Genomic DNA, 8,353 nt, shown 5'->3' on the forward strand with positions numbered 1-8,353 from the left:
TAAACTAAGAATGAGAATGCATTATAGGGCCAGGCATAGTGGCTCCTGCGTGTAATCCCAGCACTTTGGGAGGCCAAAGTAGGTGGATCACTTGAGGTTAGGAGTTCAAGACCAGCCTGATAAACATGGTGAAACCCTGTCTCTACTAAAAATACAAAACTAGCTGGGCGTGGTGGTGCACACTTGTAATCCCAGCTACTGGGGAGGCTGAGCCAGGAGAATTGCTGAACCTGGGAGGGGAAGGTTGCAGTTGCAGTGAGCAGGGATGGCACCATTGCCCTCCAGCCTGGGTAACAAGACTAAAACTCCGTCTCAAAAAAAAAAAAAGAGAGAGAGAGAGTGTGTGTGTGTTACAATGGCACATTATCTTTAAATTCAGTTACCAGGTCTCCTAATGAAGTTTTGTTTTGAGATAGGTTATTGGGGGTTAGACCCTCCACACTCTGTCCAGATTGCCACTCATGCAACCTGAGATCTCTGACTGGAATTGGTGGCCTCTGAATTGCCCTATGATGTCTCTTCCTCATAATGGCCTGCCACTGCCTACTGTTCCTGGTCATTTCTTCCTTGTCTGAAAATTAATTCATTGCAGCTTTGAAATTTCATAACCAGAAAAATCCTAAAAGTCTTAGTATCTTGAAGCCTTTATAAACCTCATAGATAAGGTTTACAGTGATAAAACACAGTTGTAGCTTGTGCCTTGGAAATCAGATGCACAGTGGCTTGTATCTTTCTGCACATTGTAAAAAAATATATGTGTCTTGAAATTCTAGAATATGTTTGAATATTCAAAAAGGACAGCTAGTTATGGAGAGTGTTATATGGGTAATGTTAAATATCTTTCTTCCCCTACCAAAAGTAGTTAACTACCTATTTCTTTGCGATTGCGCTGTGTGGTTCCTTCAGTGCAGACTGGGCAGACAAAATAATGCACACTTGGGAAAGCTTCCTCTGTTTTGCAGTGGTGACATTTCACTGCCTTAAAGCCTGCATTTCTTACTTTTACAAACTTGTCACAAACTTTCACCATAATGTCCAAGTCTCCCCTGAAGATTGTGCAAAGCGAAATCAAAATTCTTGCACAGCTTTAATGATGACATCAGTGGTGAGAAAAAGATTATGCACGCACATACACAAATCCAGCTGGTACATGAGCATAAATAACAGTTTGGTGACAGCAGAAAAGTATTGATGCCTTTCAAATTTGATGTCTTTCCCTGAAGAAATTTGCTGATTTGCTGTGTTGAATTTAGGCTAGTTCTCTCTTTTCTTGATAAATCTATTTTTTTTCTCACTTTCTTAAGTTATTATGCATTCGTAAACTACATCTTGAAAGATCATAGTTGTCATCACCCACCCCAATTTTTCTTCTGCAGATAATCTAGGGAACTTTTTTAACCTTTATTTTGGCACTTGATGAACAGCAAGATATTAATACATTTAACAGAAATGGGAAAAATAACTTGAATAGCCAATATCTGTGCTTCAGAGAGAAAAGTTTTGATAGCACAAAGTAATAATACTGGCAATAATTTAGGAACATGCATATATTAGTATGCCTCTAATTTAAGAGCTAATTATCTTTGTTTTCATTCTTAAAAACAAATTTATTTTTTCCATTAAATATAAAAATGGTTCCACCTTCTAGCAACCCCTTCATTAAAACTATACAAATAATTAAAACAAAGAAATTACCACATAATTGGGCCATATTACGCATAATTTATTATGCCTTTTCAGTCTTCAGATAATAGTTTATTTGTATAAATAATTTTTATAGTACTTCGGTGTGTGTAGGGAGGATACAGTGTCCAGAATGAAAGAAGCAGTGTGATTAGTTGATGAGGTGTTGACATTGCCTTTATTTTATTATAGCTACACAGGTTGATTAGCATCATAACATTAGAATAAATCTGCATACACTTAAAATAAAACATAATGCCAAAAAAAGCATACAGAACTTATTGGCCTGATTCAATAAGTTCTGGTGTAGCTGAAATTTTGCTTTAAATAATTGTCCACCAGTGCTCTTCTGCTTATTTTTTTCGGATGTGTTTTCTTTGACTGTTTTTCTTTACCTTTCTGAAAGATATTTATAACTCTCCAGGGTGCACCATCCTACTGAGATAACTGTGTTCTTAGATGCTTGAAGACAAAGATGAACAGCTCACTTGTGGTGTGTGGTTATCTCATTATCTCTACCCACCCTGTTGTAGGGTATTGCTTGAGCTACAGTGAACTGTTTGCCCTGCTGGCAAACAAGCCCCTTGCAGCTCCTGACACGTGTTTTAACCGTTATTTAGGCGCACTCTTCGCAGTGAGCCTGAATATGCCCTTAGGCTCCCAATGAAAAGGGAGCTTAATGATGTGTCAAAAATTGCACTACAAGGGCCCACAATAAATTCAGACTTTGTAAGTACAGGAGCCAACAGGGCAGCTGGAATTTAAGGTAGTGCTCACAACCAGACCAGTTGTTATGAAGTCATTCTGAAAGGGAGTAGGGGAGTGTGTGTGTGTGTGTGTGTGTGTGTGTGTGTGTGTGTGTTCAGCTAGCCCAAAGCAAGAGAAGAGAACCTGTGTCAAAAACGACTGAGAGAAGAAGTCAAAGGATAAGCTGGAAACCATGAGTCAAAGAAGCCAAATACATGTTTTTGAAACAATTCATAGAGGGAGATATAAATGTTCATATTGTCGATCGAAGAAATCACAGACATATTTTCCCAGCAAAAATAACCTTAGGTAGAAATGAAGCTTTGAAAGCTTGGGTCTTCTAGGGGAAGGTGTGGTGATTACTTGGGAACTTCCTTTTCTTACATTGAAGAAAGTACAGGTAAAACTGGATAACTTTTCTAACCCCCTTGGCAATGGAAGTAGCTTCTCATTGTATTTTCTCTTAATCTAGTTTAGAACAAATGGCTTATGCAAGGAGGGAATGCATTATAAAATAACTCTCAAACATTTGTGTAAAGAGACGCAGACCTTTTATTTTCCTAAAGCAGCTGTTGAATAATGAACTCAAAGTGGAATTAATTAAGGATACCACAGAAACCGTAGAACCCTTGGGATTGCCCCATTTTTCAAAAATCTTTTAATACCCTAATCAAGCATCAGCAGGTTCATTAAAGAAGCTTGTCCTAGGTTGCTACTTGATCAGTAAAGGATTCCATAGAAGTGTTTCTTCTTTTGAATTTATTTTTTCCCTTCTCTCTAGCCTGAATATTATTAGCATTAACAGATTTCACCTCATCTTTTTTATTGTTATTGAAAGAACTAAATACCTAAATATTTGCCACCAGAAGATGTATATGCCTAGAATTAGTGATCCTTAAAAAGAGCCTAAAATAGTATATTTGCCTCAGAAATATGTATATATTGTGTTCCCATAACATTGTGAACATTTATATTCTTAAACATGTTAACCAGAATTTAATTTATAAAGAACTTTTAAAATAAAACTCATTAAAGCTTAGTGAATTTCATTACACAAAGGATTCTTATTTAAGCACCTTTGACTCCTAAAAATGGACCCTAGAGACAAGATGGAACACTGTGCTCAATGGCTAAAATGTCAGGTGTCTATCAGCTATAAGAAGAAAATTTTCAGTGTGTCCTTAAAGCACATTCAAAAATTATTTCTGGCATTTACATTTGGGAGTTTAAAAACTGCACAAGGATCTTATAAAAATCTTTTGCAAACATATTTTTATTTGTGTATGGTTCCAAAAGACAAAACAAATGTTTTCTAATTTGTTGCAAATTGGAAACATATAGCAGTGGTTTGAACGTTCCTGTTGGAGACCTAGTCACGGACGATTAGATAAACCAGAACATAATCTGTAGGCCCATTGTGACCCTTTCAGAAATAGCCTTGACTTGATGTCATCAACTTGGAACTACTTTATTCTGTAGTCATAGAGCAGTCTGAGCATCTAGAAATTTTCTCAGCATTTCTGCTTATCAACTTAACTCTCAGTCTCCAATCTTTTGGCAATGCTGAATGTTTTACTAATATTGGTGTTGAGTTCTTGATATGACCCTGTACTTCAATAGCCTACACTTTAAAGACATCTATAGCATCATGTCTTCTGATAATCTAACAGCAGAGTCTTTTATATCTAGACATGGACTACGATCTGGATCTAATTATCTTTAATTTGTTAATGTTTACCATTTACAAGTCATGTGCACATCCATTCCCTTCAAAACAATCCTCCATGATTGGTTGGACCCTAGTTCACCCAAAGTGCCCCATTAATGGGTGGTAGAATTGGGGCTAAACCTGTGGCTATACTCAGTGTTTATTCACCATTCTATATTTCCTCTCAGTTTAAGAAGAGTCAGTGACATTTAAGAAATGATCCATCTTGTCTGTGTTTAGAAATCTGTCCGTCAAGAGGAAGACTGAGAAGAGTGTGACCATGAGGTGGCACCCCCATGTGGAAACATGAGTAATGTTCACCCTCAAATATATATTTATTCGAACTAACTTAATCAGATATATAAATTCTCATATTGGGGATGATGGAATTAAATAGGACTTAAAGAAACCCACAGTTACATAGCATAATTCCCTCAAAGACCATCAGTATGACAGATATTAGATCTCAGAGCTATTTCCAGCTGGTAAATTGATAGACACCTCAATGGTCCCAATGTGAACTTTTAAAACTTGTGTCATCTCTCTATAGAAGATCCTAACATTCCATGAGATAACAAATGTTGATTTTTAAAAATAAATACTAAATTTGGAAGCAAAAGCGGGCAGGTGTCTTGTAATACTGCAAGGGCTACTTTTAATATTTTTGGATACTTAATTATAAATACAAATGTCAGGGATAGCTTACTGTGATGTATACAAGCCCATGTAAATAGTTGTACTTCTTGAGAGTGAGTTTCTGACATTTACCTTTGTCCTACCTGTGGAAAGATACTAAAAGGTGATGTTTTCCTGGTCTGTGGCCAGAAAAATAAAGGAGTTTGGTTTTGGTTTTGTTTGTTTGTTTTAATCTTTTGTTTACCTCTGTGGATGGTAACAGAGAAGAATGTATTTGAAGTGAAAAAAATACTAGACTCTTTCCTGGGAATTAACATGAAACATCCCGAATGCTGCCTCTGCTGAGTTGGATACTATAAAGAGTGTGGCTGCGTTTTCCATGAGGTGGTAAGAGCTGCTCACAAAGCAGGATGAATAGTGAGACAGCACAGCATAGACTCGTGCAAAGGAGTGGATGATACAACAAGAGAGATAGAAGTTTATAGTGAAGAGCTGGCAGTTGTGTGTTGCTAATACTTAGGGCTGAACCTTCAAGAAAAAAACTCATTCTGAGAGTTCAGAAGATTATACACTTCTGAGGCAGAACTGTGAACACATTCCATCTCTGTCCCATATCCTTCGTTTTCTCTGTTACCTTTCTTTACTCTGCCTTACTTTTCTCTCATCTATTTTTACATGCTCCCTTTCTTCCTTTTAGGACATCTTTTCCCCATCTTTTATTTTTCCTTTCCCCCATGTCTCCTTCTATTCCCATCCTGTTGTGTTCCTCTGTCCCCATTAACTGACCATGACATGGAGCTGAAGAGAGACACACATAGTGATTAAGAGCCAAGGTTCTGGAGTCAGCCAGAAAACTGGCTCTGCTATGTGACCCTGAGCATCTTATTAGGTTGGTGCAAAAGTAATTACGGTTTTGCAATTTAAAAATTTTTAAATGGATTTCTGGGCAAGATGGCCAAATAGGAACAGCTGCGGTCTGCAGCTCCCAGCAAGACCAGTGCAGAAGGCGGGTGATTTCTACATTTTCAAATGAGGTACCCAGTTCATCTCACTGGGACTTGTTAGACAGTGGGTGCATCCTATGGAGGGTGAGCTGAAGCAGGGTGGGGCATTGCCTCACCCAGGGAGCGCAACAGGTTGGGGAACTCCCTCCCCTAGTCAAGGGAAGCCATGAGGGACTGTGCCGTGAGGAACAGTGCATTCCAGCGCCATACTATGCTTTTCCAATGGTCTTCATAACCCGCAGATCAGGAGATTCCCTCAGGGCCTTGGGTTTCAAGCAAAAAACTAGGCGGCTATTTGGGCAGACCCTGTGCTAACTGCAGAAGTTGTTTCCTTTCTTTCTTTTCTTTTTTTTTTTTTCCATACCCCATTGGCTCCTGGAACACCAGAAAGACAGAACCGTTCACTCCCTTGGAAAGGGTGCTGAAGCCAGGGAGCCAAATTGTCTTGCTTAGTGGATCCCACGGAGACCAGCAAGCTAAGATCCACTGGCTTGAAATTCTTGCTGCCAGCACAGCAGTCTGAAGTCGATCTGGGACCCTCGAGCTTGGTGGTGGGGAGGGGCACCCACCATTTCTGAGGCTTGAGTAGGCAGTTTTCCCCTCACAGTGTAAACAAAGCCACTGGGAAGTTCGGACTGGGTAGAGCCCACCGCAGCTCAGCAAAGCTGCTGTAGCCAGACTGCCTCTCTAGATTCCTCCTCTCTGGGCGAGGCATCTCTGAAAGAAAGGCACCAGCCCTAGTCAGGGGCTTATAGATAAAACTGCCATCTCCCCGGGACAGAGCACCTCAGGGAAGGGGCGACTGTGGAAGCAGCTTAAGCAGACTTAAATGTTCTTGCCTGCCAGCTCTGAAGAGACCAGGGGATCTCCCAGCACTGCGCTCAAGCTCTGCCAAGGGACAGTCTGCTTCCTTAAGTGGGTCCTTGACCCCCATGCCTCCTGACTGGGAGACACCTCCCAGCAGGGTCAACAGACATCTCATACAGAAGAGCTCTGGCTGGCATCTGGCAGGTGCCCCTCTGGGACAAAGGAAGGAACAGGCAGCAATCTTTGCTGTTCTGCAGCCTCCACTGGTGATACCGAGGCAAACAGGGTGGATCTCCAGCAAACTCCAGCAGACCTGCAGAAGAGGAGCCTGACTATTAAAAGAAAACTAACAAACAGAAAGCAATAACATCAACATCAACAAAAAAGATGACCACGCAAAAACTCCATCCGAAGGTCACCAACAGCAAAGACCGAAGGTAGATAAGTCCATGAAAATGAGGAAAAATCAATGCAAAAAAGCTGAAAATTCCAAAAACCAGGATGCCTCCTCTCCTCCAAAGGATCACAACTCCTTGCCAGCAAGGGAACAAACTGAACAGAAAATGAGTTTGATGAATTGACAGAAGTAGGCTTCAGAAGGTGGGTAATAACAAACTCCTCTGAGCTAAAGGAGAATGTTCTAACCCAATGCAAGGAGGCTAAGAACCTTGACAGAAGGTTAGAGGAATTGCTAACTAGAATAACCAGTTTAGAGAAGACCATAATTGTCCTGATGGAGCTGAAAAACACACCACAAGAACTTTGTGAAGTGTACACAAGTGTCAATCCCAAAATCAGTCAAGCAGAAGAAAGGATATCCGTGAAAACAAGATTAGAGAAAAAAGAATGAAAAGGAATGAACAAAGAAATACGGGACTATGTGAAAAGACCAAATCTACGTTTGATTGGTGTACCTGAAGGTGACAGGGAAAATGCAACCAAGTTGGAAAACACACTACAGGATATTATCCAGGAGAACTTCCCCAACCTAGCAAGAGAGGCCAACATTCAAATTCAGGAAATACAGAGAACACTGCAAAGATACTCCTCGAGAAGAGCAACCTCAAGACACATAATTGTCAGATTCACCAAGGTTGAAATGAAGGAAAAAATGTTAAGGGCATCCAGAGAGAAAGGTCAGGCTACCCACAAGGGAAGCCCATCAGACTAACAGCAGATCTCTCTGCAGAAACCCTACAAGCCAGAAGAGAGTGGGGGCCAATATTCAACATTCTTAAATAAAAGAATTTTCAACCCAGAATTTCATATCCAGCCAAACTTAGCTTCATAAATGAAGGAGAGATAAAATCCTTTACAGACAAGCAAATACTGAGGGATTTTGTCAACACCAGGCCTGCCTTACATGAGCTCCTGAAGGAAGCACTAAATATGGAAAGGAAAAACCTGAACCAGCCACTACAAAAACAAACCAAAATGTAAAGCCCATCAACACTATAAGGAAACTGCATCAGCTAGTAGGCAAAATAACCAGCTAGCATCATAATGACAGGATCAAATTCACACATAACAATATTAGCCTTAAATGTAATGTGCTAAATGCCCCAATTAAAAGACACAGATTGGCAAATTGGATAAAGATTCAAGACCCATCAGTGTGCTGTATTCAGGAGACCTATCTCACAAGCAAAGACACACACAGGCTCAAAATAAAGGGATGGAGGAAGATTTACCAAGCACATGTAAAGCAAAAAAAAAAAAAAAAAAAAAAAAAAAACAATCCTACTCTCTGATAAAACAAACTTTAAGT

At 39.8% G+C, this 8,353-nt stretch overlaps 1 protein-coding gene across 4 annotated transcripts in view; it reads left to right on the plus strand.

Moving 5' to 3' along the window:
• MCTP1 (multiple C2 domains, transmembrane 1) overlaps positions 1-8,353 on the plus strand; it is a 409,939-nt gene that overhangs the window by 268,213 nt on the left and 133,373 nt on the right. The gene's annotated exons all lie outside the window — the stretch shown is intronic.

This window comes from Mandrillus leucophaeus, unplaced genomic scaffold (assembly GCF_000951045.1).
Source record: "Mandrillus leucophaeus isolate KB7577 unplaced genomic scaffold, Mleu.le_1.0 Scaffold353, whole genome shotgun sequence".
Classification (NCBI taxonomy): Eukaryota; Metazoa; Chordata; class Mammalia; order Primates; family Cercopithecidae; genus Mandrillus; species Mandrillus leucophaeus.